The sequence below is a fragment of the Pan troglodytes genome, chromosome 4, assembly GCF_028858775.2.
Source record: "Pan troglodytes isolate AG18354 chromosome 4, NHGRI_mPanTro3-v2.0_pri, whole genome shotgun sequence".
NCBI lineage: Eukaryota > Metazoa > Chordata > Mammalia > Primates > Hominidae > Pan > Pan troglodytes.
In genome coordinates, this window is record NC_072402.2 from 68,033,216 (window position 1) to 68,058,553 (window position 25,338).

At 34.8% G+C, this 25,338-nt stretch overlaps 1 long non-coding RNA gene across 1 annotated transcript in view; it reads left to right on the forward strand.

Annotated features, from left to right (window-relative positions):
* The window catches only part of LOC134810081 (uncharacterized), a 156,200-nt gene that overhangs the window by 1,770 nt on the left and 129,092 nt on the right, over nt 1-25,338 (forward strand). The window lies entirely within an intron of this gene.

Consider the following 25,338-nt stretch of genomic DNA (forward strand, 5'->3'; position numbering starts at 1 on the left):
GGAAAAAAAATTAAAAATAAAAAAACCCTATCTCAGGGAATCATGCTAACAACCTGATGTGTTTTCTTCCACATATTTATGTCTGCTTATAAGTATTTACAAACATATATTCGCATATATGCATTTTGAATTTTTTCTGTTGCTGCACTTAAATTTTTTTCATAATAAAACAAGACCCCTGCAATTTGCTTTTTTAGGTAGACTATGTATCCCTGACAACCATCCAGGTCAGCTTGATGATTAACACATTTGTTTTAATAGCTACATAGTATTCTATAAGTATGATTTATTCAAGTGTGTGTGTGTGTGTGTGAGAGAGAGAGAGAGAGAGAGAGACAGAGAGAGAGAGAGAGACAGAGACAGAAAAAGAGAGACAGAGGAGGATATTCAGGGGTTCTGTCCACTACAACATTTTGTCACAGGCAACAGTGCTGAAATGAAAACACTTGAACACATATTTTTATGATTTTACTTTTTATGATTTTCAAAAGTGTGTTTGCAAGGTCAAAGAATAGATGTGTTGCTCTTAATAAATATCAAAAGATTATTTACTACTACCCAAATTATACTGTAATTTCTTCTTGAACCGTTTAATTTGTATCCTTCTATCAGTGAGGTTGAGAAATATTTTATGCTTACTGACTTTTGCAATATTTCTTTCACGAATTATTGCCATTTTCTATTGTCCATTTTTCTGTTAGGCTCTATGATTAGCTTATTAGGCTTTGTGGTTTATATGCATCAGAAAGAGTAAGACTTAATTTTGTGTGGAACAAATACCCTGGTGTAGCATGTTTCATTAGAATTTGTTTATAGAGATATTTGCCATAGAAAAGTTATTTTTTATTAGTAAAGTATGCTTTGTATTTCCTTTGTGGCTTCTAAGTACCCTTTTTTGGTTATTATACCTTTATCCATAAGTATCTTTAAATATTACAAAAATTACATATTCTTTTAAATATTTTAAAGATTTATTATATTCATTTAGGTTTTAATCCACTTTTAATTTTTTAGTTGAAAAGTAAGAGAAAAGTGTATAAATCATGAGCACAAATTGAACTAACCAAGGTAACAATCAATCTGCTCAAGAAATTGAGCATCACCACCACCTCCTCCTGCACTGTCCAAATCAGCACCCCAGTACTCCAAAGCAAATGTTACTCACTACACTGACTTCTAACACAATAGACTTGTTTTGTCTGTTTTCAACTATACAAAAATGAATCATAGAGTATGTGTTGTTTTGTATCTGGCTCCTTTCACTAAAATTTTGGTTTATAAAATTCATCCATGTGGTTGAACACAGTTGTAGATTGTTCATTTTAATTGTTTTACAGTATTTATTGTATGACTAAAACACTACTTATTTATTCTATAATTGACAGACTTTGGGTTGTTTTTGCTTTGGGAGTATAAACATTTTTATATCTATGCTTTAGGTACATGTTCATGAATTTGTGCTGAATAAGTACTTGAGTGTGAAATTGTTATGTTATGCGATATATAGTAGTCAAATATAGAAGATAATGCAAAACAATTTAAAGTGATTGTAGCAGTTTGCTGTATTCTACAGCAGCAGATTGTAGCAGATTACTGTATTCTACAGCAGCAGCATGTGAGATTGCCAGTTGCTCAAATTCGTGCCAATACTTGGTATTTTTTATCTTTTAATTTTAGACATTCTGGAGAGTGTGTAGTAATTTTTCATCTTGGAAAATTACATTAAATTAGTATCCATTTCTCTAATTTTGATAACATTTTCATAAGTTTATTGGTTATTAGATATTTTCTTTATTTTGAAGTGCTTATTGTCCATTTTACATTGGGTCATCTGTTATTGAATTGTAAACATTCCTTGAATATTTAAATATGAGTGCTTGGTCAGTTTTTGTCACAAATATCCTCTTTTTTCAATTTTTGCCCTTTTATTATTCTGAAAATGCCAATTGATTAAAATTAATTTTACTATTGTTCAATATATCATGCTTTGTTTTTTCACAGTGTGTTTTGTGTCCTGTTTAAGAATTCCTTCTCTCATTTGGCATTCATTTGGCTTGGCAAAATTGGCGTTTTTTTTTTTTTTTTTTAACCTATAACTTTTCCTCTTTGGTGATATTCCCATGGCAGGGGTAAGGGAGGGACCCATAACAAATTCTAGGTTTCCATTTTGTCTAACAGGAGTTAGAAACATGTATTTGTTTAGGAATATCACTCTTCTCTTATATTTTTGAAGCAATTTTATTTGAATTCTTTATATGCATCTTTGACATCAATATTTTTTGCCACTAGTTCCACTTGATGAGTCACTGAGTACTTTTTCGTAATGCACTTAATCTTCACATGGCCTAAGTTGTTTAAGATGCAGCACCTTTTCAATCCACAGCTCATGGTCCCTGGTATTTCCTCACACAGTTAAATCTCGTTTGCATGGCATAAGACAGTTTTTTTCTCATTTCTTCTAAAAACATATTTTTTATTATCTCTGAAATGTAACCAGTATATTTTCACTCTGAACAATTATAAAAATTCATGTTTCTCATTAAATACAAAACCTATAAATACAAAATAATTTGCACTGGAATAATTACCAAATCTTTGTTCAATTTATTTGCTATCTTCGTTAGTCAACCCTGTCAGGTAAACTTGATAAGCATCCCAAAGCATCCCAAACTGCCTTGAGGGCTATCATTTAAGGCTAATATGTCCTCCTCAACTAGATAATCATTGCTTAAAACATACTGAGAGCATGACACATAATTTGAGCTACTTTGTAAGAACTCAAATATATAATGATTCATTTATGAGAGGTAATTGTGTAGAACAAAAAAAAATCAAACCTGTCTTACATGCAGGCATTTGTCTTTACTATTCAATTATATCCCCCATAATTCTGAAATAATTTAAGCATTCAGGTTATAAGTTTCTCATAAATGCAACCTTTGAATGTCTTATAGTAAATTTTATTTTCAGTTTCTCTTTAATTCAGGTGTTACTCATTACTGTTTCTTAATTTCCAATATGTTACATTTTATTTTTGATTCCTAGTTTTATTAGATTGTCACAAGTAAATATGCAGGTGTTTTCTGCCAGAAAAATAAAAGGAAAAAATGATGAATTGGAAAGTCTTTAACCTATGAACCCTAACCCTTGTTGATAGAAACTCCTGTCGAAGAAGTTTCTATTCTCCAAGGTCTCCCTGCATGCCAGCTGCATCTCTTCCAACTGCAGGAGCTGGGAACAATTCAGATCAGTGGAGCAGTGACCCACTAGTTCTAACAGCACTGGCATGAACAAACAATGCCACCAAAAGCAAGTCCATAGGGCAGCCCCTTTCCAAAGGATTCTGCGACTTGAAGTATTCAAATAAGACTTTTGCCCAGCTTCTGGGAAAAGTAATCCTTATCCACCAAAAGTATCTTGGTTTTTGCTTGTTACCAAAGAGAGAAAAGTCCTGTAGCAGCTACTGCTCTCTCAAGCACAGATCTCAGAATTCTAGCCTTATACACATCCTCCAGGTGAGGTCAGCACACCCCTCTCAGTATTAGATTACTTCCCAGAGAGACAGAGAAGGACCATGGCATCTAGGGATGTGGCCAAGCTGCCATACTCCCAGAATTTCTGACAGCCTAGTCTGAAATGAGTATTTTGGCACCATTCTTAAACATAGCTAAAATGATTGCATTCATTGCCTCTGGTACAGTTCTAAATGGATTTTACAAGTATGATTTGTAAGATATTAATAGGTGACAAATGAAAGATGAATACATGTTTGGAAAATGCTTGGCGATATGGTTTGACTCTGTGTTCCCACGCAAATCTCATCTCAAATTACAATCCCCAGAATCCCCACGTGTCAAGGGAGGGACCTGGTGGGAGGTGATTGGATCATGGGAGCGGTTTCCCCCATGCTGCTCTCATGATAGCGAGTGAGTCCTCATAAGATCTGATGGTTTTATAAGTCTTTGACAGTTCTTTCACACACGCTTTCTCTCACCTACCGTTATGTAAGAGGTGCCTACTTCCCCTTCCATCATGACCGTAAGTTTCCTGAGGTCTCCCCAGCCATGTGGAACTGTGAGTAAATTAAATCTCTTTCCTTTATAAATTACCCAGTGTCAGATAGTATCTTTATAGCAGTATGAAAATGGACTAATACATTTGGTTAACCAGAAAAGTTTCTTTACTGCAAGATTTGTAAGAGGCTTTAATATTTGAATACACATAATTTGCTGTTTGAGGCAGAATTTCTGGTGTTTCTAATTATTTTGACTGAAGAACACTTTTTTGTTGTAGTTGTTATGTCTGTTTTTGTTGTTGTTTTAACATCATTTCCAAGATTACGTTTCTACAAAACATACTTTGGAAAAAGTTGGCCTTTACTTTTGTTCCAAAAATTACTGAATATATCACTATTTTCTTAATTTTCAAGTATATTATTGTATAATTCTAATAGAATTATTCAGATTTAATTATTGTAATGTAATTTATGTATTTAGTAAAAGTAAATAATGAAAAATCATCTAACAATTTTCAAAGTCAAACCATACATGGCAGATAGAATGAAAAGCTAGTCTCTTTCCCAACCTAATATTCAATTCTATTTCCCAAAAATATGCACATATACACACAATTATGTTTTCTAATTATATCTTTTAAAATATAGATATATAATTAGGCACATCCTATAATCACTCTTTTGCCCCCTTTAAAAATAATCTTAATTGAATCTTTAGATATCTCTGTATTAGCTGTATACTAAGATTTGTTTCACTTTTAAGACCTGCATTATATTTCATTGTATGAATATATTATTACTTATTTAACTAGTCATCTGTTGAAAGACTTTCGGATTGCTCCAGCTCTTTGCAATTAAAAGCAAAGCAGAAGTAAATAAACTTATAGATATATCAGATGGCAGAAATTTTTTTAGGATAGATTTCTAGTAAGGTAATTGCTGGGTCAAATATCAGGCATATGTTTAATTAAAAATTGTCTTCATCAAGAAATCTTTCCCAGTTTCTATGTCTAGTATTTATTGCCTAGGTTGTCTTCCAGGGTTTTTATGGTCTGAGATTTTTACATTTAAGCCTTTTATCCATCTTGAGTTGATTTTTGTATAGGGTATAAGGAAGGAATCCAATTTCAATCTTCTGCATATGGCTAGCCAGTTATCCCAGCACCATTTATTGAATAGAGTCTTTCCCCATTGCCTATTTTTATCAGCTTTGTCAAAGATCGGATGGTTGTAGTTGCATGGCCTTATTTCTATTCCATCGGTCTATGTGTCTGTTTTTGCACCAGTACTATGCTGTTTTGGTTATTGTAGCCATGTAGTATAGTTTGAAATCAAGTAGCGTGATGCATCCAGCTTTTTTCTTTTTGCTTAGGATTGCATTGGCTATTTTTGACTCTTTTGGTTCCATATGAATTTTAAAATAGTTTTTTTCTAGTTCTCTGAAGAACGTCATTGGCAGCTGGACAGGAATAGCATAGAATCTGTAAATTTCTTTGCACAGTATGGTTGGTTTAATAATATTGGTTCTTCCAATCTGCTTTTCCACTTGTTTCTGTCATCTCTGATTGACAAATGGGATCTAACTAAACTTAGATTCTACACAGCAAAAGAAACTATGAACAGAGTAAACGGACAACCTGCAGAATGGGAGAAAATATTTGCAAGCAATACATCTGACAAAGTTCTACTATTAAACATCTATAAGGAACATAAACAAATTTACAAGAAAAAAAAAACCCGTTAAAAAGTGGGTAAAGGACACTTTTCAAAAGAAGGCATACATGCAACCAATAAGCATATGAAGAATAGCTCATTATCCCTGATCATTAGAGAAATGGAAATCAAAACTACAATGTGATACCATCTCACACCAGTCAAAGTGACTATTATTAAAAAGTCAAAAAGTAACAGGTGCTGGTGTGGTTGCAGAGAAAAGGAAACACACATACACTGTTGGTGTGAGTGTAAATTAGTTCAACCATTGTGCAAAGCAGTGTGGCAGTTCCTCAAAGAACTAAAAACAGAATTACCATTCAACCCAGCAATCCCATTACTGGGATATATACCCAGAGAAATATATTAATATATTATTCTACCACAGAGACACCTGCATGTGTATGTTCAGTGCAGCAGTATTCACAATAACAAAGACATGGAATCAACCTCAATGCCCATCAATGGTAGCTGGATAAAGAAAATGTGGTACATATACACCATATAATGCTATGCAGTAATGAAAAAGAACAAGATCATGTCCTTTGCAGGAACATGCATACAGGAGGGGGCCATCATCTTTAGTAAACTAATGCACGAACAGAAAAATAAATACCACATATTCTCACTTATAAGTAGGAGGTAAATGAAAAGAATACGTGGACACAAAGAGGGGAACAGCAGACACTGGAGCCTACATGAGGCTGGAGTTTGGGAGAAGGGAGGGGACCAGAAAAAAGGACTACTGGGTTACTAGACTTAGTACCTGAGTGATGAAATAATCTGTACAACAAACCTCCATGACACAAGTTTACCTATATAACAAACCTGCATGTGTACCTTGAACCTAAAATAAAAGTGGAAAAAAAAGTGATCTTCAAAAGCAATTATAAGAGGCTGGGCACGGTGGCTCACGCTTCTAATCCTAGCATGTTAGGAGGCCAAGATGGGTTGATCACTTGAGGTCAGGAGTTCGAGACCAGCCTGATGAATATGGTGAAACCTCGTCTCTACTAAAACAAAATTAAATGGGTGTTGTGGTGTGTGTCTGTGATCCCAGCTACTTGGGAGGGTGAGGCAAGAGAATTGCTTGAATCCAGGAGGCAGAAGTTGCAGTGAGCCGAGATTTCGCTATTGCACTCCAGCCTGGGCAACAAGAGCAAAACTTCGTCTCAAAAAAACAAAATAAAACAAAACGAAACAAAACAAAACCCAAAAGCAATTATAACAATTTAAACTATTTAAACTAACAGTGTAGGGGATTGCATGTTTAGTTATATCCTTGCCACATAATTCTCACATATTAAAATTATTTCCAATCTGACAGAGGAATAATAGAAATGCTGAGATTGTATAAATGATGATTAAGTCTGACGACCTCGTGCAAATGAGCCATTTTGAGCTCTTTACGAATCTATTTACTTTGTACATTATTCTAATAAAATTTTAGTTTTTCTTATTTATTTGTAAGACATTTTCTCTATTAAGGAAATCAGCTCTTCTTTACTCTGATGTATATTGAAAGTATTTTCTAAGTTTGCGTTTTTGTGTGTTTTATATTATGTTGTGCTTTTGTTATAGTGTCCTTATTACAAAGAAATTTGAATGTATTTATAGTGTACCTACTTTCTTGGATTCTGGGTTTTGAGTGTTGCTTAAAAAGGCACTTCCTATCAAAGATCGAAAAAGAAAAAAGAGAACATATTTACTGTGTGTGTAAGTGTGTGTGTGTGCATGTTTAAATCTTTGATCACTGGAATTTTATTTTGGTATAAGTAGTAAAGTAGAATTTCCCCACAGTCAAGCCTTTAAATGACTATAGATTCAGCTGACACCTTGATTGTAGCCTTATGCGAGACCCGCACCAGAGGCACGCAGCTAAACTGCTACTGAATTTCTGTTCCACAGAAACTGTGACATAATCAATATATATTTTTTAAATTTCTAAGTTTCATGATAATTTGTTTTGCAGCAATAGATAACTAATAGTGCTTGTTTTGTTCCAAAATGATTACAACTATTTCTAGTGTTTAATCACTTGCCCATTTACTCAAATTTTATTTAAGATTTATTTAAAAATTAGGAATGGATGGTAAGTTTTACCAAATGATCTTAGTTTTTGGTCATTTGACTTATGAATATGGTGAATTATATTAACAGATTTTGTAATATTGAATCATCCTTATATTCCTGGAATAAACTCCAGGAATTTACATTAATCTTTAAATATATTGTAGAATTATGTTTTATATGATTTATTTAGGATTTTACATTTACATTTGAAAATGATGTACCTGTATGTATTTTGATTATGAAAAGTCTTGTCAGTCTATACCATGGAAAAGTATAAGAAGCATTGACATTTTCCATTTTTGGAGGGCTGAATTGACTTCACCTATGATTCCAACCAGGGCTGGAGTTTTTTAGAAGTGAATATTTGAACATTCTCTCAATTCTACAATTGTTTAAATTTTATATTTAATCTATGATAATATTTCATATTGTCTAAAATTATCTACAGGATATCTATGTTTTAATAATTTTATGTTGTTGAACAAAATACTTTTATATTTCTTTAACATTTCTGGATATCTCTCTGGTTATTTCTACATTCTCAGGCCTCATCCTTTATCCATAAAAGTATTACGAATTAGTGGTAAATACCCCAGCTTCTTCCACACTCAGGTGGAATAATCCTGAGTTTCCCATAATTTGTTATGTGGATGAAGCCCAGCTGACTACAGCAGGAACCTACTTGACATTGTATCTTTTACGGACTTGCTTCCCTGTACTGTCTCTCTTCTCCAATGCCCACCTGATATTTTAAAGAATCACCTCCCAGGTAAACTATTCGCACTGAAATCCTTGTCCCATTGTTTAAAACTAGGGGAAGGCAAACTAGCTACATGCCCAGGTAGGAAAACTTTTTCAGCAGCTCCATAACAAAATTCATTAAAGCTTTATTACCATTAATTCTTAGTTTTGTTCCTCTTTTCCCAGCTTCAGAACAGAAAGAAATTAGGCACTATGAGATGACAGCTAATGATGAGAAAGAATGATTTGTAGGAAGACTATTTTCAAATTCAATGAACTGGAGAAATAGTTTGCAAATCTTGTCATTAATTATTCTATGATTCATTATGAATGACAAAGGTTTACTGTAATGATATAAAATTTTATATACAATATAAATATATAATAGATAATACTCTAAATTTATATGAATTATTTTTATTCATATAAATATAAATAATTTATATTTATAAATATAAAATATTTAAATATATTTATAAATACATTTTATATATACTTAATTTCTGATCCACAAAAACTATGACATAATAAATATATATTTTTAAACTTCTAAGCTTTGTGATAGTTTGTTTTGCAGCAATTGATAACTAATAGTACTTGTTTTGTTCCAAAACGATTGCAGTTGTTTCTAGTATTTAATCACTTGCCCATTTACTCAAATTTTATTTAAGATTTATTTAAAAATCAGGAATGGATGTTGAGTTTTACCAAATGGTCTTAGTTTTTGGTCATTCAACTTATGAATATGGTGAATTAGATTAATAGATTTTGTCATATAAATATTTGTTATATAAACATTTATATTTATATAGTTATAAATATATATTTATATACAAATATATAAATAGCATATATACATACTTATATAAATATAAATATATAGATAGTATATATAAATATTTATATAAATATAAATATAAATAAAATATTAAGCTTTAATAAAGAACAATTAGTGAAGAAAACCATAGCTGTCATAATTATAGCTTACTCTTCTTAACTTTATAGAAAATCTTCATTTGCCTATATTTTATCATTAGAATCTAATGTAATGTTCTAAAATTCAAAGGGCTTTATAATCACTAATAACAACTTGAGATTTACAGTTCTCTACACAATGCTAGCTTCTTCCAAATAATGAATGCCAAAGAGAATCTAATCAAACTTTAATATTTAAAGAACTAGTTGTAGTTTCTAAAAAAGGATAGAACATGTTGTAGAAATACATTATTTATTAATCTGTTATTAAAATAACAAAACTAATCTGTCCTCTGAAATGGCTAGATTTACCATGACCTTAGTTATATTGAAGGACTGCTATATTCAATACTGCTTATGATATACAAACACATTTATGAAACAGCCCATTTCTCTCAGTTATGGTACTAGCTAAACAAGTATTCAGAGCAATACTTAAGCTTTCACATAAACACACCCTTACTCTTACTGATCACAACAGACTCCCTGCTACAAATATTTGTGCATCAAACACATTTATATTATTCCAAAGGAAACTAACTGCTCCAGGAAGGTCATACATTCCTAGTCTATTTCAAATAAACAACTTGATCATGTTTGTTTCTACCACTTGATGTATTTTATCTTAAGAAGTAATTTACTTTATCCATGATAATTTAACAATTTTTTTGATGTCCTGTTCTTAGTTACATCTCTTACCCAGATTCATGGCTCTCAATATTGCTTATGTATTTTGAAGATTGACTTAGCCTAAAAATTCATATGAAGAATGCCCTTGGGAACACATGCTTTTATTAGTGTGTATTTTCTTCAGATTTATAATTTCACCCTCATAAGATAAACGAAGACAATTATAAAGGAAAAATAACATTTTTAAACTCCTATTCTTACACAAAGGCTACATATATGAAAAAATATATATATTTTGAATGGGCTTTTGACAATGCTATTTTTTTTTTTTTTTGAGATGAAGTCTCGCTGTTGTCAGCCCAGACTGGAGTGCAATGGCACGATCTCGGCTCACTGCAACCTCCGCCTCCCAGGTTCCAGCAATTCTCCTGCCTCAGCCTCCCAAGTAGCTGAGATTACAGGCACCTGCCACCACACCCAGCTAATTTTTGTATTTTTTTAGTAGAGACAGGGTTTTACCATGTTGGCCAAGCTGGTATTGAACTCCTGACCACAGGTGATCCACCTACTTCGGCCTCCCAAAGTGCTGGGATTACAGGCATGGGCCACTGTGCCTGGCCGACAATACTATTTTTATTAATATAGATTTTTTCCTTTGGAAATTTGACTCATTATTCAGAGAGTATAATTCTGAAAAAGAAATACTTTTAGTAAGGTACATATATATAATCTAACATTAATAGCTTATTTTTTTCTTTAGGTCTTCTTAAAGATATGCTGTACGTTAGAGCCTGCTAAAAGAAAGTTTAAAGACGTTTTATAATTACATTCTATATTTCACATTTTTAACTAAATTGAGTTCTAGTAACTGTAGTATTTAATGTATTTTTTTTTCCTTTAGATAATGTTCTTTAAAAAGTAGGTTTCTAAAGAAAACTTTAAAAATGTGCTGGTAAATATAATGAATTACTTCCTAAGGACAAAAAGATTTGGTTGACACTATACAAAATGCTGAAGTAAGTATAATAAAATTTGTCATGAACATCTGTGTTCAAGCCCTTATTCTTTTGAAGGTGGCAAGGACAGGACCCTGTCTATCCCAGCAAATGTGGACAATGTACCAGTCCCAACCTCGACCTGGGGAAGATACCCTGAACAAATTAGGACTGGAGATGCCAACTACACATTTCATCAATGAGGAAACTAAGTCACAAAAAGGACACAGTACTTGCTAGTATTTCCATAAACAGGGCCAAGTTAGAAAAATTGTATATGTCAATTTTGGCTTTTGTTGCAATTGCTTTTGGTGTTTTAGTCATGAAATCTTTGCCCATGCCTATGTCCTGAATGGTATTGCCTCGGTTTTCTTCTAGGGTTTTTATGGTTTTGGGTTTTACATTTAAGTCTTTAATCCATCTTGAGTTAGTTTTTGTGTAAGGTGTAAAGAAGGGGTCCAGTTTCTATTTTCTGCATATGGCTAGATGATTTTCTCAACACCATTTATTAAATAGGGAATCCTTTCCCCATTGCTTGTTTTTGTCAGGTGTGTTGAAGGTCAGATGGTTGTAGATATGTGGTATTATTTCTGAGGTCTCTGTTCTCCTCCATTGGTCTATATATTTGTTTGGGTACCAGTACCATGCTGTTTTGGTTACTGTAGCCTTGTAATATAGTTTGAAGTCAGGTAGCATGATGAAATGGGATCTAATTAAACTAAAGAGCTTCTGCACAGCAAAATAAACTATCATCAGAGTGAAAAGGCAATGCACAGAATGGGAGAAAATTTTTGCAATCTACCCATCTGACAAAGGTCTAATATCGAGAACCTACAAGGAACTTAAACAAATGTACAAGAAAAAAACAAATAGCCCCATCAAAAAGTGGGCGAAGGATATGAACAGACCCTTCTCAAAAGAAGACATTTATGCGGCCAACAAACATATGAAAAAAAACTCATCATCACTGGTCATTAGAGAAATGCAAATCAAAACCACAATGCGATACCATCTCACGCCAGTCAGAATGGTGATTATTAAAACATCAGGAAACAACAGATGCTGGTGAGGCTGTGGAGAAATAGGAATGCTTTTACACTGTTGGTGGGAGTGTAAATTAGCTCAACCATTGTGGAAGACAGTGTGGCAATTCCTCAAGAATCTAGAACCAGAAATACCATTTGACCTAGCAATCCCATTACTTGGTATATACCCAAAGGATTATAAATCATCCTACTATAAAGACACATACATATATATGTTTACTGCAGCACTATTTACAATAGCAAAGACTTGGAACCAATCCAAATGCCCATGAATGATACATGGGATAAAGAAAATGTGGCACATATACACAGTGGAATACTATGCAGCCATAAAAAAGAATCAGACCATGTCCTTTGCGGGGACATGCATAAAGCTGGAAGCCATCATTCTCAGCAAACTAACACAGAAACAGAAAACTAAACACTGCATGTTTTCACTCATAAGTGGGAACTGAACAATGAGAACACGTGGACACAGGGAGGGCAACATCACATACTGGGGCCTTTTGGGGTGTGGGGGGCAAGGGGAGGGAGAGCATTAGGAGAAATAGCTAATGCATGTGGGGCTTAAAACCTAAATGAAGGGTTGATAGCTGCCTCAAACCACCATGGCACATGTATACCTATGTAACAAACCTGCATGTTCTGCACATGTATCCCCAGACTTAAAGAAAATTTAAAAATACATAAAAAGAAAGAAAGAAAAATGGTATATGTCTGCTGATTGTTAATTTGGGTCATGTTGCAACTTATAATAAAACCAGTTTCCTATAGGATGTCACTTTTTGAACAGCCACAAAAATTATTCTTGACTTTCTGGGAGTCAAGCAGGCTAACTGTAGTATTTTTTTTTTATTAGTATAACATGTGACTATGAAACTCTGTAAGGCTATGTTCCAGGCTGACTTCTTTAAGATTTCACTCATATTTGGTCTCCTCTGGGAAGCTTTCCTGCTGCATCTCAAACCCATTCTGGGATTAGTACCCCTCCCAGGCACTTCTGCAGTTCTGTCTTTTGCAGTCATGGTTCTTTCCCTACACTGATTGCCATATTTCTAGCTTGTCTCCTACAGTGAACTTTAATCTGTTGGACTACAGGAATCACACCCATCTTTATGTCCCCAAATGGTATTATTGTCTAGAATAAAATAGGTGCCCTGTCAGTGGTTGTTTTCCAAATGAATGAGTGAATGACTATTCACTGTTCTAAGACACTATTACTATTGCATACCTAAGACAGAGTAGGGATCTCTCTTAGCCTGCTGCTCTCCCATCCTCCAAGCATGGAAATAAAAAAGAATCTTGAGTTCCTTCAACAGAAATTCCAGGCATCTAAGGAACCTTCAGAAGTAAATAAGCAACTTGATAAGCAAGAAGGTAATAAAAGCTTACAATAATAGTCAAGGAAGTAAGAACCACAAGATGCTTTGTTTCCTTTAGAAACTACAGATAACATTTTAATATGTGTCTCAGAGTTGTTTTTCAAAAGCCCAAGCCTTCACCAAATGGAAAATGCTATCTGCTGGCTTGTAGACCTCAGATAAGAGAGAACTGAGGAATGAACTCTGACTGCCATTCTTTATTCTAAATTTCTTCCTGGAGGCCTAGAGAGAGACATATCCACAGCCCAGGCATTATCATTCCTTTCTGCTAAACCCAAGTTTTTAGACAAAGCATTTCCTCTTTAACCAATCACAAATCAAAGTTTGAATCCACCTATGACTCATAAGCCCCCATTTCAAAATATCTCACTTTTTTGAGGCAAACCAATGTATAGCCTCCATGTATTGATTTATGATTTTGCCTGTAGCTTGTGTTTTCCTGAAACTTACCCTTTCCTCTAAAAACTATTGCCTGTGAACTTCTAGAGAGGTCAGATCTTAGGCATGAGCTGTTTGATTCTCCTTGCTTGACACTCTGCAAATAAATACCCTCTTTTGTCTTGCTGCAAACCTCTGTGTGGATGTACTGGACAAGTGGACCCAGGTTCGGTTAGGTAATTTACTCAGCTGATCTGCTTGTAGCTTCCTCTCAGCTAATCAAGATTTTAGCTGGTGTGTGTTATCATGTTTTATTTTCAAAGTATTTTGATTTTCATTGGGAACACATCAGAGTTTAAAGCAATTCTGATAATGGACTTTCAGGAATTGTAATAGACAACAGGGAGGTTTTTTTTTTTTTCTTAAAAAAAAAACAGGGCTGTTCTCTGTATTATATCATGGAGGCATCCCACTTTACCACTTCTTTTTTTTTTTTTTTTTTTTTTTGAGACAGTGTCTCAATCTGGAGTGCAGTGGCATGATCTCGGCTCACTGCAACCTTCACCTCTCAGGTTCAAGTGATTCTCCTGCCTCACCCTCCTGAGTAGCTGGGATTACAGATGTGCGCCACCATGCCCGGCTAATTTTTTTATTTTTGGTAGAAACGGGGTTTCACCATATTGGCTAGACTGGTCTCGAACTCCTGACCTCGTGATCTGCCCGCCTCAGCCTCCCAAAGTGCTTTGATTACAGGCGTGAGCCGCTGCCCAGCCCACTTTATCGCTTTAAAAGCTAGCCTAACCTGATGTTATGTACATCTCTATGTACAGATACATATATTTGCAGAGAGATCCTGTGGGTCCAATAGATGCTGCAGTTGAACCTGACTAGATTATGTTCCTTTGACTTGCTTGGCAAAGGCACTCATGTAACACAGTAAAAGAGAAGGAAAACATGTCCTGTCTTGTCAGCAATAGTAGTGCAGCATGGGTAATGGCTGCTGAGATATCCACTTTTCACTGTTTTGCTTCTCACCTGGTAACAATTCCAAATGAATGAGATTTGAAAAAGACATAAATCATTAGTCTCCATTTAGAACAACAATCCCAAACTAAGCAATGTGTTTGGCATTTTCAGAAATACTTTATTGGAATGATCAAGGAGTTGAAAGGCTAGAGTTATATATAATGATCATTTGCCTTAAACGGGAGAAAGTCATGATGAAAGTTGCTTTTTATTAGTAATTAGAGTTCTATAGCAGCAACATGTCCTAATTATGACATTTAGACCACTAGCAAATGAATAGCATTATTCAGATTTTGCTATGGAAAATTACTCCAGGCTATGTGGAATATTATGGAGTGACTGAGTATAACACTTTGTGGCCTGTATCTCACGAACTCACCCAACCTTATTTCACACACACACACTCCATCTGGACTCATTTATTAAGGGCACTTTAGTGCTCAACACAGAACTCGAGAAGTGGCACCTCGATGGGCTTGGAGATGAAACAAACATAGACTAAATATATGTAACTTATTAAATTTTGCACAACATGGAAAACGTTATGCTTGGTGAGACACAGTGAAACTTAAGTATCTAATGAGCAATAAACATTTATGAATGACCACAGTCCTTTGAATCATTCTTCCAAAACACAGGCAATGAAATCAGAAAGATCTGGAATCAGAAATTAGAAAATATCCAGAGGTTATTTTAAAGTAATTTGTCCTGGCATTTTTTAAATCAAATGTATTCATATACCATTCACATTTACAGAGCCAGGCAATATTCCAAATATTAAGGATAAGGCACTATTCCAGACATTGAGGATAGAAGAAACTCTTCATTGGTCTGGGTGATTCTGAAATGTAAAAGCAAAATTTCTACCCAGAGGACAATGAGGATTGATCATGGGTACAGTTACCTGGACCTCTTTGCACTTTTCAAGGGTGAGAAAGAAGTAACATTGACTTGTTCCCATAAACACAGCTGAGTATTAATGACCAAAAGAATTTTCCTGGTCTGTTTTCTGTTGTTAATCCAACTCAGCTTGCCATGGGATGACAATCTAGTGTTACCTGACCCTAGTGGCCACTCAATCACTTTGCTCACAGGACAACAGTACTTGAGAGTTTAAGAGCCCTTTTGTTTCAGAAAATTCTGCCAATTATTCAATCTAAGGTTTCATTTGTTTAATGACTTCCTCATTTGATCATCTAATGTGCTTTCTCATTCCTTTATCTTTTTGCTTTTTTGTTTTATTTAGTTATTCTTTGGTCTATCTATGGTTAATTTAATCTTTCCTCCTAAGTCAATGCCTCCCTGAAGGCACAAGGCCAAAGGCCAAATGACTTTAGCTGCAAATGTATGAAAACTCTCAAAGCATGGTGAAGTGAGTGTCATTACAGGGGGAAGTAAGTGGGGAGGGAAATGTCTACTCTGTCAGTCATAGTAAATTGTCAACTCTGAGGTTCAATAACACAAAATGAAGTCCTTTTATTGAAGTAGTAGAGCTTTTAAAGGTCTTCCCTTTCTTGTTTATTTAGGCATATTATCCCATTAATTGTGAGAGAGGAATTGAGGAGTTCACAGGAATTCATACAACAAGCACAAAGGGGAGTCACCAACCCTGGGTGATCTGTGGCCACTTGGGGCTCTCAGAGGGGAGGTGTTGTGGAGCATCCTTAAACACATTTCTGTAAAATGCTGAATAGTGTTTGTGCATAATATAATAATACTTTAAAGGTTTTACTGAGCAGATATTTCCTCATTTGTAGTGTGACAAACATATAAAGCAATGGAGAAAATCTTAGAGGCTTTAAACATAAAAATATGTGTCCACTGTTTCTACGTCAAATCTGTGATTTTCTTAAAATCAATACCAGATGCGTAAGAGTACTTAATAAATGTCAGCTAAATGGGATAATTCTTACTTGTATTCATCACACTTTTCTTCTTTCAAGTATTTGTGGTATTATGTTCCATAAATTCTAACCTTATTTTGCCAGTCTTTCCTTCAGGTTTTAATTCTAAGCTTCCTTTTCATTTATTTCCAACATAAATGAAGGTTCAGGTTTTGTTGTAGGAGTTTACACTAATTCTTTTGTCACTTATTCAATTTTGGTTTTGTTCTGTTTTGAACTTTTTTTTCACTCTTCCTTGTCAGTGTTTGTTGCTTATGCAAGAGAGCTTACCCTCATTTTTATTTTAAATAGCTTAAAATTTTCTCCAAAATTATTTGGGTCTCATTTTAAGATTTATATTTTATTATATAATTGCTTATAGAAATTAGACATTGAACAATGTGTGTTATTAGAACATTTTCCATTTTCTTTCTTTTTTGGGGGGACGGAGTTTTACTCTCATCGCCTAAGCTGGAGTGCAATGGTACAATCTCAGCTCACTGCAACCTCTGCCTCCCAGGTTCAAGCAATTCTCCTGCCTCAGCCTTCCGAGTAGCTGGAATTACAGGTGTGCACCACCACGCCCAGCCAATTTTTGTGTATTTTTAGTAAAAAGGGGGTTTCACTATGTTGGTCAGGCTGGTCTCGAACTCCTGATTTCAGGTGACCCGCCTCGGCCTCCCAAAGTGCTGGGATTACAGGCGTGAGCCACTGCACCTGGCCTCATTTGCCATTTTCTATACAATGAATGACACAACTATTTTGAAGTTGTGCCCTTTATTGCTTAAAGTCAATCTTCCATTAGTTGGGAAGTAATTCTCATGCATGATGGCAGATGCTGTGTAAAATCTGACACATAGTAATGCATTAAGTTAATGAAAGTTATGCTCTGTTATCTGATATGCTTTGGATCCTGGGAAATAATTTCCCTCGAGGATTAATCCTTTCATACCAGGAAGAACATTTCACTTGGGTAAAGTTGTCAGGAAAACAAGGCAGATCTCCCTTTCTTCTTGTGGGTCAATTTATCTATCTTTTAGTCTAATAGTCAGCTTCAGAGTATTTAGAGCAACGTGTTGGTCTTTTTAATATACCCAAATTAACACCCACCAGCAAGAACAAGAAAATTTTTCTAACTTCATTCTATTAGGTTAATCTACTTTAGATATTTGAGGATTATTCATGAGAAACCCCATGTAAGATGTTTCTAAATGCAGACTGAAGCAAATTGTTATTAGTGAATATCTCAAGCATCACAGATTGTACCATCTGATGTTTTCAAGTGTCTTAACAATTGATCTGGAACATCATATATTCCATTAGGTGGTAGCAGCCATCAAAATACCCCAAATTACTATACCTGCATGCCAGGCCCAGTCTGGAGGTAACATATAAACATGATGATCATTAGAAAATATGGGCCAGATGTTTGTTTCCTAAGAATCTATGGAAATGATTACCTATGTTTTGGTGTGTAGTCAGTCTTGACATGAAAAAGACGAACTCAATTTAGCATAGAAGAAACTACAAAATTTTGAATGATCCTACTGCACCTCTGGGAGGAAAAATCTATGAGTATGAGATTTCATTAAGTTGAGATTTTTTGCTTAGGTTTTTTCTTTAGATATTGATGCCTAAATAGTTGTTCAAATATGGTAATCTTCCCATCTATTCCTAACTGTGGCTCCCTTTACGTATCACCTGATCTACTTTATTAGAATGGCCTAATTTAAAAGAGTTAGATTTTAAACTAGGTAAATCTTCTTTCTTTCAGTTATTCTAATTTTAATTAGTAGTTGGTGATCTACTAACCTTGCTAAGGGAGACAGGCCCATTGAGACTCATTACTTAAATAGCTTTTCATTTTTCAAAATTATTATTGTTTTGTTCACATGTCTATACTGTCCCACCAACTGGCTTTAAGACAAAACTTCATTTATTACTCTGTAGAACATGTCATTTGTTGTATTGTGGTCTATTTTGTTTTCTCTTGATAAACATGAAGGCCAGAGCTGATTGTCACATTTTTTCTTTCAGTTTCTGGACATAGATGACTTTGAAGTATCTTACATCAAAGCAGAAAGAGAAACATACTACTACCTATTAAAATGTGGCTACAAAAGTAAAAGAATACAGTTACTTCTCCTAAAGAGGGAAAGATTTTCAAACCTGTTATAAGGAGGTACTTCATTGAGTCATGAGTGTTACTACCATAGGTCATTACTTAGGGGACATTACATCTGTGAAAACCTTACTTCAAGGGCATGCATACTTTTTAATGTTTTCCATTTCCCTGTGTGAATTTAATCCTAGCATATTTGAAGTAAAGGTTTTCAGTGAAGCTGTATGTGAATTATCTATAGAGAGCACACTGACAAAAATTTCGAGACTCTCTTAGAGAGTTTATACTTTCAAAGACATTCCACTGATACACTCATCACAACCTACACAGCTGTACTGTCTGTCATAGTCCTACACTTATTACCTTTCTAGAGTCCATGCACATAAAGGCGTATCTGAAGACCACTAAATAGGATTAACTAGGCATTGTAATTCCAATGCCTCACCTGAAAGCAATTTGAAATAAGCTGAACGTTATCTATGAACTGTGTAAGTTACAGAGCCATGATCATTGGACATCAAAATTGTTATAACATCGCTTTAATGTAATATCAACTCTAGAATCCTGTAGCTAATGAACAAAAATGTTTTATTTTTCTTAAAGTATTGTTATTTTGGGATTATATAAAAATTCTCCAGTGACAGTCTAGTAATTGCCTTTCACATTCTAATAATACAATATTTAAAAGAATTCTAAAACCAAGCATTATTTTATTCAAATATGCTTTATAACTACTATTCATCTTTAGTCTAATTGATTAGACATTTATTAATGCCTACTGTGCACTAAGGATGATGCCAAGTTTTCCCTGGGGTTGTTCTGTTTATGTACATCAGAGACTAAGTTGTTACTCAATTGTAGCCAAAAAAATTATCTACAAGCCCTAAGGCCACTTAAATTAGTCACAGGTGTTAACAAACTAAACATTAGCACTGACATAAACTGTTTTTAATTTGTTTTTTAATCATTATTAGGTTAATGGTTGTCTACATATTTGGATTTCTTTTATAAATTCATTTTCTGAATTAAAGGCTTTCTTCTGTAGTCTCTGAATAGTCCTACTCCTTCTCCCTTTAAATTCCGTCTCAAATCCTGATGTCCCCCCACAATGCTGCTTAACTTTTTTGGCTTACATTTATCTCTCCTGTCTGTAGTACGTTTTGCACCTAGTCACTTACTATTATTTAATATGTTTTTCCTAATAACTTAATGTGCCTAACTCCTGATATCAGACCCTCACATACCCCACAAGGAATATTTCTTTTGTATCTTCCTTCCTTTCTTTTTATAGCATCTAGTAAACTATAGAGCATATAATATTGTACACAACTACTGATTAAATTGAGTTTTTTGTTTTTTTGTTTTTGCAGACAGGGTCTTGCTCTGTCACCCAGTACCCAGGCGGGGGTGCAGTGGTGCAATCACAGCTGACTGCAGTCTTGAACACCTGGGCTCAAGTGATTTTCCCACTTCAGCCTCCGAGTGCTACCGTGCCTGGCTAATTTTTATTTTTAAATTTTTTTAGAGGCAGGGTCTCACCATGTTGCCCAAGCCAAACTCCTGGGCTTAAGAGATCCTTCTGGCTTGGGCTCCTAAAGTGCTGGGATTACAGGTGTGAGCCACCATGCTCAGCTTAGACAAAATTTTTATGGAAATGTTACTGGATTCTCATAAATCAATGAATTTCTATACATATATAAACATATACATGTATACATACATAAACATATACATGTATACATACATGCATATACATATACGTAAGATTATCTGCATGAGATAATAAATTCACAAGAAAAGAATGTGAAAAATGATATAACTGTTAGTGGATAACACTAATTTAACAAAAAAGAAAAGAAAGTTTCACATCACAAAACTTTAGAATTAAAATAAACTACAGTCTTATTCTTCTCATGTCAGGTCTTTCACTCCAAGTGCCCTGTCTAACTTTATTTCCTATCAGGCTGAAGTGTTGCAACAAAACAAGTTTCAATTATTTTTAAACAATTTGCTTTATGTACATGTGCATTTTGAGTTCCTAAAGACGAATACACACACACATACACACACACTCTCCTCTCTCTCTCTTTCTAACACACACACACACACACACACAGTGTAGGAATTTGAAAATGCTTTTAACTTTTAAAATATTCTGACATCATATAAATTACCTATGAAACAAAAAGTCAATGATACCATGAAAGGAACAATGGTTCACTTATCAGACAGGTTATTTTGAAATAATTAAATCTGGAAAGAAACTTGCTTCAATATGACTAATTTAGTAATTTACTTTTTTCCGTAAGGTTTGTGTATTTACATATCTCGTTCTCTCTCACTGTCTTACCAAATTGGTGCTTGGTTTATTGTGCCACTGAGGTAGCTTGAGCAATTTGATGTAGTTTTTCTTTCTTTCTTTTTTTTCAGTTTGATTAACTTTACCTTGAACTCAAATTTTTTGGTATAATGTAGAAGAAAAAAATCCTGAAGAGAATTTAACACATTGGGCTGTGCAACTATCCCTATTATATTCTCTAGAGTGCCCAGTATATATCATCTCAGGCATTGAGAAATACCGCAGTGAGGTGAGTCCCAGCATCTCCAAAACGTGCCACATGGGGTGTACCCTGAAGAAAAGAGATGTCTGTACCTGATAATGCAGCTAAAAAGGCCTCCCTTATTTCAGCATTATACTAGATCCCAGGGTGCCAGAACATGAGGAATGGCAGATAGCTGCTAGACGACTAGGGTCATGGAAACTACAATAAGCAGCAAGACCAGCAAAGAGATCAGAATGATAGGACCTATGAGGATATTTAATGGTGGGTATATTGATCATAGGATCCCTGATGTGAACATAGAAATGAATAAATTCTAGATGTAGTAAGTGGAGGGCTTAGTCAAGCAACCAAAATTTATATTTCCTCGCTCAATTTCTAGACCTAGGTCAGTTCAAATATCTAGTGGTCCTTGAACCAAGAGAAGAATACATAATCTGAGTTTGAACTCTAATAGTATCATCACTGTGTACTGTCGCCCTCCCTCTTAATGCTTTCCCTAAGAGAACTGTGTCTATTTATCAGAATAGTAATGTATTTGGGAAAGGCAATGATTTCTAACTTTCAGAGACTTTTAGACACTGGGTCCAAGCTGGATCCTGGAAAGATTTATCACTGTATCTGCCATAAAGGGACTCAGGGGAGTCAGGAGATAAATGAAAATCTCACCCATGTTTATCTTATATTAGGCTCAGCAAAACCCCCAACCTAACCTAGTTTTTATTCTCCACTTTTCAAATGGTGTTAATATTGTAAGCAACTGGCAGACTTTCCATCTGTACTCATACAATAAGAATTATTATAATAGAAAATGCTAATGAAAAACCCTGAACCTCTCCCATTCCATACCCAAACAGTAAAACAAAAGCAATACAGAAGCTCAGATAAAATAGTAGAAATTGAACCTGCTATTGCAAACCTAAAAGTTTAGGCATTGGTGACTGCCATTGTGTCCACATTAAACTCATCTACTTGTCTGGTACAGAAAATAACAGTTGACTTGTCCTTTAGTTTTAGTAATAAGTAATTCCAACTGTGGCTGCAGTTCCAGATGTGATTCCTATCCTGGGTCATATCAACATAATTCTAGCAACATGTATAATATGGAAATGTTATATCTATGTCTATATTTACACACACACACTCATATAGTTTTTATCTGGCATAGAAAGAATACCTTCAATATCTTGCCAAAGAGATATGCTGTATCTGATTATATACACTACAATATAGTTTGCAGAGGACTTGATCTTTTCACTATCTCTCAAAATATCATGTGGGCCCACTATCTTCACAAAATGACATTGATAGTACCAGGAAAGTATAAGCTTGTTAGTATTTGCCAGAAGACAGTAGATAAATGCAGGAAAATACAGAATTCTGTCACTTTAGTTAAGTGTGCTTTGTGAAGACCCAGGGATTTTTAAGATGATCAAGATAGTCTCTGCAAAATGGCAGAGCAATAGCTGCACTTTGCATTCCCCAGCACTAGGTAGGGATATAGTATTTGATGAGTGAGTTTGAATTTAGGGGCAACAAACAAATCTGTTTTCTGTATGACCCAAAAGGCTAGCCACTTTGAGTAAGGCCCAAAGGAAGGAAACTCTGTCATGTGGCCCTTAAGATCCGGTGGAGCCAGTGGTTCATGAAATGTTTGCAGGATGCACATGCAGCCAGAAGCAAGCTCTGATAAGGGAATTGCAGTGGAGATTCCCTAGGGAAGACACGTTCTAGCCTCTGCCAAAGACACCACAGATTTGAATCTGAAGTTAATGACACCCAAAGATAAGAGCAGATATGATGATGGCAATTCTGTCCCATCTCCACAGGCAACAGTAATCACGCAGCATTATTCAGGGTCAAGTATGTGATGTCACTGTTTTGGGTAAAGCTGACTCCTAGTCACACTGGCAGCAACAGCAGAGGAGTTTTCTCTTTGATTAATTACACAGCATTATTTTGGGATTTTTTTTCTGGCTGTGTGTCCTCTCTTTGGTCATCCTGGAGAGCCTATGAACTATCCAATGCTTTGATCACAAGTCATTTTCTGCTTAATAGGTCCAGTGCTGATTTCTTTTGCTTGGAACTGAGAGTAACAACGGATCACATGCTATATTATTAAAATACTTCATATTGAGTATATGCTGGAAGAAAGAGGAGGCTTACAGCACTCTAGTATGTATTTTTGGTGGAAAAGAACTCTGAAAAAACTGGTACTGTTGAAAAGATTAATCAGCTGATAGATTTGAAACTGTGTGCGACTCTAAACTAAATATTTCTCATAAGATTATGAACAATTACTTTTATAAGGTGAAATCAACAGTGGTAGACTGCTAATCCCCTTAAATAAAATCTAAACCCTTCCTTACACACATAAAACAGAGGTTTGGCTTTTATTTTTTATGTTTTTAAATCACGTGCCTTTCCTACTTAGAAACACACAGTGACTCTCTACTGAAATATCTGCATGACTTTAACATGTCATTGTTCTTTGTTTAGTTTCATGATGTTTTATGCACATATTTTTAAAAGTACTTAATAAAAATAATATTGTCTTCAGAATTTCCCAACACATTTTAATGTTTAAAAGCAGAACTAGAGGCCGGATGCGGTGGCTCATGTCTTAATCCCAACACTTTGGGAGGCCGAGGCAGGTGGATCATGAGGTCAGGCATTTGAGACCAGCCTGGCTAACATAGTGAAACCCCGTCTCTACTAAAAATACAAATAAATAAATAAATAAATAAATAAATAAATAAATAAATAAATGCAAGCAGAACTAGAAAAAACTGGGCTTCCTTCAACTGGTTCTTCCTTACTTAAACCCAATCGAGATCTTAGCCAATCAAATACGTTTAACATCGCTTACAGATACACGTTTCCCACACACCTTCTTACATGCCATTGCACCCATATAAGATTTATTTATTTTCCACTTTTAAAAATACATTCTTCATTGATTTCAAAACCTGAATCAAAAACATATTTTTCTAGATGAGTACTACTTTAACTAGAGACACTTCTCTTTTGGACCACTGCCATCGTGGGGTCCACTGGGGTATAAAGAAACAGCATTGAATTAAGAATCAGATGTTCTTAATTTTATTCACTACTCACTCGTTAATCCAACCAACATTCTTTTGAGGGCATTCTAAATGCTGCCACTTTCGCAAGTGTGGGAGATGTGAAGATGAGTATCTGACTTCAAGGTTCTGGTCCAATAGGGCAATGAATCCTACCTTTACCAGGTATTAAGCATTAAACCTTAGAAAAATCATTTTGTTTCTCTGAATCTTATTTTCTTTTTCATTAAAAAAGGATGATTTATGGGGTTATCACTGCCAAGAGATTGTGAATTTAACTGGATATTTAGAAAGACTGAAGAGGAACTAAGGGTTGACTACACCACCCCACTTGCACCTACTGACTTACATTAAAAAATTGATATAGTCTATCAGAAAAAGAATGTGGGCTGTGGAGTTTGACTACCTAGGTTTGAGTTTCAGCTCCTCTCTCCACTTACTAGCAGAATGAATGTGGGTAAGTTTTTAATTCCCTGTGCATTCACTATTTCTGTAAATCACTGTTTTTGGTGTGTTTACCATTTAGTGCACCCTCAATAATGAAGATAATGATGATAGTAGATTATACATATATATTAATTTATTTTTAAAGAGATGAGGTCTTGCTCTGTTGCCCAGGCTGGAGTAGAGTGGCCTGATCATAGCTCACTGCAGCCTCGAACTCCTGGGCTCAAGCAATCATCCCACCTTGGCCTCCTGAATAGCTGGGACTATA